The sequence below is a fragment of the Sapajus apella genome, unplaced genomic scaffold (genome assembly GCF_009761245.1).
Source record: "Sapajus apella isolate SASKATOON/1434 unplaced genomic scaffold, GSC_monkey_1.0 scaffold127, whole genome shotgun sequence".
NCBI classification, from domain to species: Eukaryota; Metazoa; Chordata; class Mammalia; order Primates; family Cebidae; genus Sapajus; species Sapajus apella.
In genome coordinates this window covers 2,816,524-2,823,526 of record NW_022437067.1, presented here as the reverse complement: position 1 = coordinate 2,823,526, position 7,003 = coordinate 2,816,524, and the positions used below count along the sequence as shown (strand labels likewise).

The window sequence follows — 7,003 nt, the reverse complement described above, 5'->3', positions numbered from 1 at the left end:
TCTGATGCAATAGAGGCTGCTCTACCTTTCACTGGCACAGCCCAGAGGCATGGGGAGGGGACACTCCCAGAGGTAACCTGAAAGAATAGGGGATGGGAGTTGACAGTCAGATGGCCCAGCCTCACTTCCTTCAGAAGCACAACAATGAGAGGCACCCTACACCCTGCGCAGAGTCCCCGGTAGAACTAGAGCTCAGTTGAACACAGCTGTAATCATCTCAATACCAAATTCTTTCATTGAACTTTCCTCCAGCCCTATGCCACCCCCACTATCCCTGTTCTGCCCCCTAGGATCACCACCCCATGAAAGTAGCTGAATCGAAGACTTTGTCTCAGACTTTGTTTCTAGGGAATTCAAACTTAACACAAAAAGTGGTCCTCAACTGCTCCTTGGAAAGACAGCGACAAAGACTTCATGACAGGGTCTTCGGCGACGTTAATCACCTAAGTTAATACGTTAAGCACTGCCTCATGGGTAGTTCAATGCACATTGATAGGATCTTGCTTCAAGTCTGTGCTGCCTTCCCCCTCTGCTTTTCTGCCCCCAAGCCTTTTTCCAAAGCTGCGGAATGTCCCCTACACAGGGATAACCTTCAAATGAGGAAGATTGGGAGTTGGTGGATAAATCCTACCTGATGTTAAGTGTGACAATAATCCCTCTATACTATAAAATATTTTGCCTGTAGTGCACTGGGATGAGGCCCAGGTGTAAGGAGAGCGTTGGCTTCTACACTAACTAGCATTTGAAGCGTATGAAAGCAGTAGTAATCATATGATGGGAGAGTTTGCCAGGTTTTGTTAACTGTCTTAGATTTGATGAAAGAGAATCATAAGCTCAGGTCAGCCAATTATCAGCTCAGGCTAGGCTGTCAAAGCCAGAATGCCTCCATGGAAGCATTTAAAGTGACCCTCATCTCTTGCAGCCAGAGGGCAGATAGTGCTGAAAATCAGGACTGTAATTAAATCTACGGGTGGAAAAATCATAAAAGAGACTGAATGCATAGCCTTGACAGGTCTCCAAGGCTAATGTCAGGGATCAATATAGAAAGAGTGGGACCCTGAGTCCAGGAATGGAGACATGTGGAAGAATGCATCTGAGAATTCTGGACCTTATCCACTGACCCCTCCAAACTGAAAGAAGGAACTTTCTCCCCTTTTCTAGAGAGAAAAATACTCTTAATTGGTGACTCTGAAAAGGCAAGCCTTCCTATCATGCTGCTCCATAATGTGATGCTGCTTCTCCTCAGGTTCCTTCTTCCTCTCCTCATTATCTTCAGACCAATAACTAGTGTCAGTGATCAGCATATCCCATGCAGACTGTGAGAAAGCTAGAATGAGTGCTGAAGGAAAGAGCTGCTGAATTTCAGTTACAACTTCTCAGAGCCAACTACAGCAACAAAACTAGCTGTGTTTGACAGATCCCTCTGGCTTAAGTCTTCGATTAGGGAGTTCACCTGGACACCACCTTGAAGAGTCAGTGATAGAGGGAACATAATGTGAGGCACGTGCAGATCAACTGTCAAGGGGTGGACTGCAGCAGGCTCTTCTTGGCTCTCCGGATTTCAGCACTGCTATCGTGGACAGTTCCATGCAAGTCGATGGGTCTTGGTTCACATCTGTGCTGCCTTGTTGACTCCCTGCTTTTCTGCACCAGGGCTTTCTCCAAAGCTGCAGAATGTCCCACACACAGAGACAACCTTCCAATTAATTTGGGAGTTGGTGGATAAATACTCCCACCTTGCATCCTTCAGAGAGCAATTCTAAAGCGTGGTCTGCAAAATTCCTCACAGGGTCTCCAGCAGAATTAAGATCTAGCTGTTCACAGCAGTAACTAGCTCAACAATGAATCCTTTATAGATTTTTCTCTCCCTTCCTGTCCCACTACCATCAGTCTACCCTCCAGATTCCTAGGAATCTACTCTCAGTTAAGCTCCCTGTGCTGCGGTCCTTGCCTCAGGCACTGCAAGTGAGACATCTAGAGACATCGGGTAATGTTTTTTGCCTTGTCCATGAACCAGGAGCTGCTGACAATGTGTGAGATTCTGTCCAGGGTAGAGGAAAGGCGGGAGCCCTTGGGTAGCCTACTCTGTGGCTAGGCCAGACGTGGATATGTGAATGATTCTGGAGATAACTCAATTTTTATCCATTGCATTGGCTTTAATTGTCCATTATTTAAATCATAATAATTATTGATCATCCTCACTTTCTGGGGGTATAAAGTTCTTAGGTTGCCCCAGTTTCCTTTGGCTTATAAGACCCCTGTTGAAGTGGTTCCTCCTGACCTCCTTGATCTCATGTCTCCTTCCCAGTCCCACCAAGGCACTCCATATCCAGCCACATAGAGTGACTCCATTCCTGTGCCTCACACACTCTCTCATCTTCTGGCCCAAGCCCCAGGACTTAGCTATCCGGAGGAACTCTGCCTCTTCCCATCCGGGACCTATTCTAACCTAACTATCCCTCCAGTGCCCTGTCACTCCCTCTGCCAGCATTTGCTGGGTATCCCTCTCGTGCTCCAGGGATTCCTCACGCCTAGCCTGTCTGTTGTAACTATAACAATCTTTTGACTTTCTCTGTTGGCTTGTGCATATAAACCATGGGACTATGAGCTTTATGAGAACAAGAACTATGTCTCACCCATTCTTGTAACCCCGAAACCTAGCACTTTTCAGGGCCTATATCAAGTGTGTAGTAATGTTTTTTTTAAGCTAGGTTGGTACAAAAGTCATATCTACAGGGTATCATAATAGTCCATTCATGCACATATTCGTTTAATGGGGCTGCTGTAGCAATGTACCACAAATAGAGTAGTTTAGTAGAACAACAGAAATTTATTCTCTTGTCGTTCTGGAAGCTACATCTTTAAGATCAAGGGAAAATCTTGATCTTCCCTAAGATTAAAGGAAGGCTGTCTGCTTCAACAAAAAAATCCTGATCTTATTGGTGATTTTGCATAAGTTTACACACAGAGAGAATGCCCTGTGATGATAAAGCCAGAGAGATCAGAGTGATGCAGTTCCCATGTTCCAGGTGGGACAGGGAAAGAATGATGGGACACACAGGTGACTGTGGGTATCCAGGAGCCTGGTGACCACACCCAGGAAGGGCCAGTGGGGCAGAGGGCCACACAGGAGAGGCCTCCACTTGTGCTTTCCCTGTCATACATCCTATGACAGGGCACAGCCAGCTGGCCCCCTGAGGAGGTGTTTGCTGCCCTCCTGTCTGTTAGACCCAGAGATCCATGCAGGCAGGAACTGCACCTGTCTCAAACATCACCAGACACTAGCACCGAAGACAGGGAGCAGGAAGGTGTTCAGTCAATGCACCAAATGAATGAATGAATGAATGAACGAATGAATGAACAATGGATCTCCACTCTCACTCTAGTATGAAATGAATTTTATCCTCCTAAAAAAGATACGTTGAAGACCTGACCCCGAATACTTTGAAATGTGACCCTATTTGGAAATAAGGCCATTGCAGATGTCATTAGGTCAGAAGAGCTCATGCTGGAGTGGGGTGGGCCTGGGGTCCATCAGAGAAGACAGCCATAGGAAGACAGAGGCACAGGTAAAAGACGGCCACGTGACAATGGAGAGAGACAGGAGGATGCACCTGCAAGCCGAGGAATGCCAAGGACTGCTGGCAGCAACCAGAAACCAGAGGAGGCAGGAAGGATCCTCCCTACAGACTTCAGAGGGAGCACAGCCCCTTGGACACCTTGATCCCAGGCTCCCAGCCTGCAGAGCAGTGCAGGGGCCAGCTCCTGCCATGCTGAGCCCCCACACCAATCTGTGGTGCTTTGCTACCGCAGCCCCAGGACATTACCCCACAGCCAGGGCCATAGCACTGGCAACTTCACCCCCTCTGCAGGAGCCACACTGGCACCAGCTGACTGCCCAGAGCCCTTCCCTGCACAAACTCCTGCAGCCGTGGCTCAGTCATCTATTCATTTGCTGCAGCCTTGGAGCACCATGGACTGGGCCTCATGCTGGATGCTGGGGATGCAGTGGGCTCACAGTGCAATCTTCATCACTCCCTGTTATTATCACACCATACTGATGCAGGACAGGCAAGCCCCAAAATTGGGGCTTAGCCCAGGAGGGTTCTTGGCTTCACCCAGGAGATAATTTAAGGGTGAGTTGGTGGTTTTAGACAGCAACTTTTATTGAAGTGGCAGTGCATGGCAGCAGCAGAGATATGGCTCCTTGCAAATCAGGCTAACCCACAAGCAACGTGCCCAGGGTAGCAGCTCAGAAGCACTTCTGTACTCACAGTTATACTTACTTTTAATTACATGCAAATTAAGTGTGTGCAGAAATTTCTAGGAAAAGGCTAGGAACTTCCAGGTTGTCAGGGTTGTTGCCATGGAAAGGAGTAGTAATTTCCAGGTGTTGCCATGGAAATGGCAAACTGACATGGCACACTGGTGGGCGTGTCTTATGGAAAGCTGCTTCTGCCCTGGCCTTGTTCTGTCTAGTCCTCAGTTTGGTCCGGAGTCCAAGCCCCACCTCCAGAGTCGAGTCTCACCTCCTACCTCAATATCACTGATGCCTGAGACCCAGGAAGCTTCAGTAACTTCCCCCAGATCACCCTGCTCTGAGGGGCAGTGAGAGTCACTACCTAAAACATGTTCATGGGGGACACGGTGAACCCCAGAGCTGGTTGTTGCATGTGGAGACCACCCAGAAAGATTAACAGTGTTAAGTTTTCCAATGTTTTTTTGAGACAGGGTCTCACTCTGTCACCCAGGCTGGAGTGCAGTGGCATGATCTTGGCTTACTGCAACCTCTGCCTCTCAGGTTCAAACAATTCTCCTGCCTCAGCCTCCTTACTAGCTGGGATTATAGGCATCTGCCACCACACCTGGCTAATTTTTATGTTTTTTGGTAGACAGGGTTTCACCATGTTGGCCAGGCTAGTCTCAAACTCCTGGCCTCAAGTGATTCACCCACCTCAGCTTCCCAAAGTGCTGGGATTACAGGCATGAGCCCCTGCGTTCAGCCCAAGTTTCCCAAATATTTGAATTGTGATCTAGAAGAAAGTATTATTTTTCTCATTTCTTATTTAAAGATGGCAGAAGGATTGGGCAAAAGTGTTCCACCACCCAGGGCCCTGAAATCACATACAGTTTTGAGCAGGCCTGGGCACCAAACCCCTCAGCCTGAGGAGCCCAGGGTCAGGCCACTCTTCCTGGTAAGCTCAGGGCCCGGAAGCAGGAGGGCGGCACCTATGCACATCTCAGGGCCTGCTATACATGCATCTCCTGGGCACTACGAAACTGCCAGCCTTCTGCAGTCTGATGGCCCTCCATCTGGCAAGCAATAATGTTAAATTTTCAGGAATTTTAGGAGCCAGTGGTTAAACGCAGCCATTATTAAAAATTAAACTATATAAACTTTTAATTAAGTAAATTATAAAAAAGAACATAATAAGTACTCACATTTCATGATTTCCCCATCATCTGACTGCATCTGACTGCACACCACATGTGCCAGGTGGCTCATGTCTGTGGCAGGTTTACGGTGGAGTCTGTGTGGTGGCACTGCTGGTCCCTTCTCAACCCTCATTCAGTGATGGTACAGTCATGGGCTTCAGATCAGCCATAGTTGCAGTGTTCACACCACAGTAGGCAAACGCTGTCAACCAAGGTTAGATTAACTGTTCCATGGATCTCCCAGTCTTAGAAAAGAGAGAAATTGCTAACAATGCAGACTAAACTCTAAAGTACGTTGTGTTTCTGGACATTTATTGCACTGTGATGAGCACAGAAAAATGAGGAAATATTCTTTGAGTATTTGAAAACTATCATCCAATTCCTTGAAGGAACCACTCACATAATTGACAAAATGATGATGTTTAGACATATGTCTCTGTTGTTTCATTTCTGTCTTATTCATTAATATAAACAAAAATGGAAACTGACATTCACATCAGAACTATACTCGTTCATCAATGGCAAGCTCTGACTACAACAAATACAAGAGTTTGACAAAAATCAACAAAAGCGATCTTTGAGAATCCATTCATCATACGGAATTTGAAATACACAGTATTGCGGATGTTAATGTCAATTGTGTGCTCTGTCTCCTTTATATCAGTAATAACTTCTGTGCATTTTATCACAGAGCTGGTTGTTGAGCATCACCAGCACAGCAGTGTCTCCCAGCTAAGGCCAGCCTTGACCTTCTGAATCCTCAGCCTTTCCCACGCTTTCACTGCGTGTGGCCGAAGCTCAGCCCTGGGCCTACAAATGCAGCCATGGCTGGCCTTGACCACACAGGCCCTGAGCAGCTGACAGTGGGGATTGGCACTGCCAGGTGTGAGACTTGACAGGCCTGGCTGAAGACTCAGGCCTTATGAGACAGAGGAATTTGTCAATGGGACCAACAGCCAAGAGGAAGTACCAGTAACGGCGGTGTCAGCCCTGAGTTTTTCCGCTCCAGTGGGTCCTCCCCAGGGTAGGCGGATTGAGGTTGACCTGCACTGCAGCAGGGAAGCCTCTTTTCAAGGTCCTGGTCCTTGACAAGTCCTCTCCTGGACCTGACTCTGCTCTAGGTCCTCTCAGCCCTCTAGAGCTGATCTTGACATCGGTCCTTCACAGGCCTGCCTAACCCAGCTTTAGCAAAGAGTTCTGTTAAGTCAGGTGAGTGAGGCGCCCCCCCACCCTCTACATCTGATCTGGTTCTTCATCCTCCACATCCCCCAGGTGATGTCTGATCACCTGCCTGACTTCAGCAAGAATCCCGTTAGGTGGATTGAGCCAGAATCCCCTCAACCCCTGAGGTTGCCTCTTAGTCATTTTCCATCCACGGACCCCACCCTGTTCCTTAGCTACAAATCCCCACTTGCCGGTACTGTGTTCCAAATAAAGCTCAGGGCCACACGTGTAATCCCAGCACTTTGGGAGGTTGAGGTGGGCAGATCACCTGAGGTCAGGAGTTCAAGACCAGCCTGGACAACATGGCGGAACACCAACTCTCCTAAAAATACAAAAAAAAAAA

General features: G+C 47.8%; 1 long non-coding RNA gene across 1 annotated transcript in view; it reads right to left on the bottom strand.

The window, feature by feature from the left end:
- Window positions 1–1,836: 1,836 nt before the first annotated feature.
- Window positions 1,837–7,003, bottom strand: part of LOC116539349 — a 7,024-nt gene continuing 1,857 nt past the window's right edge. Inside the window, exons 2-3 of the long non-coding RNA XR_004264009.1 lie at window positions 4,835–4,837; window positions 1,837–1,848 (exon numbers count right to left, since the gene is read on the bottom strand). This is a non-coding gene — a long non-coding RNA (uncharacterized LOC116539349). The remainder of the gene's footprint in view (window positions 1,849–4,834; window positions 4,838–7,003) is intronic.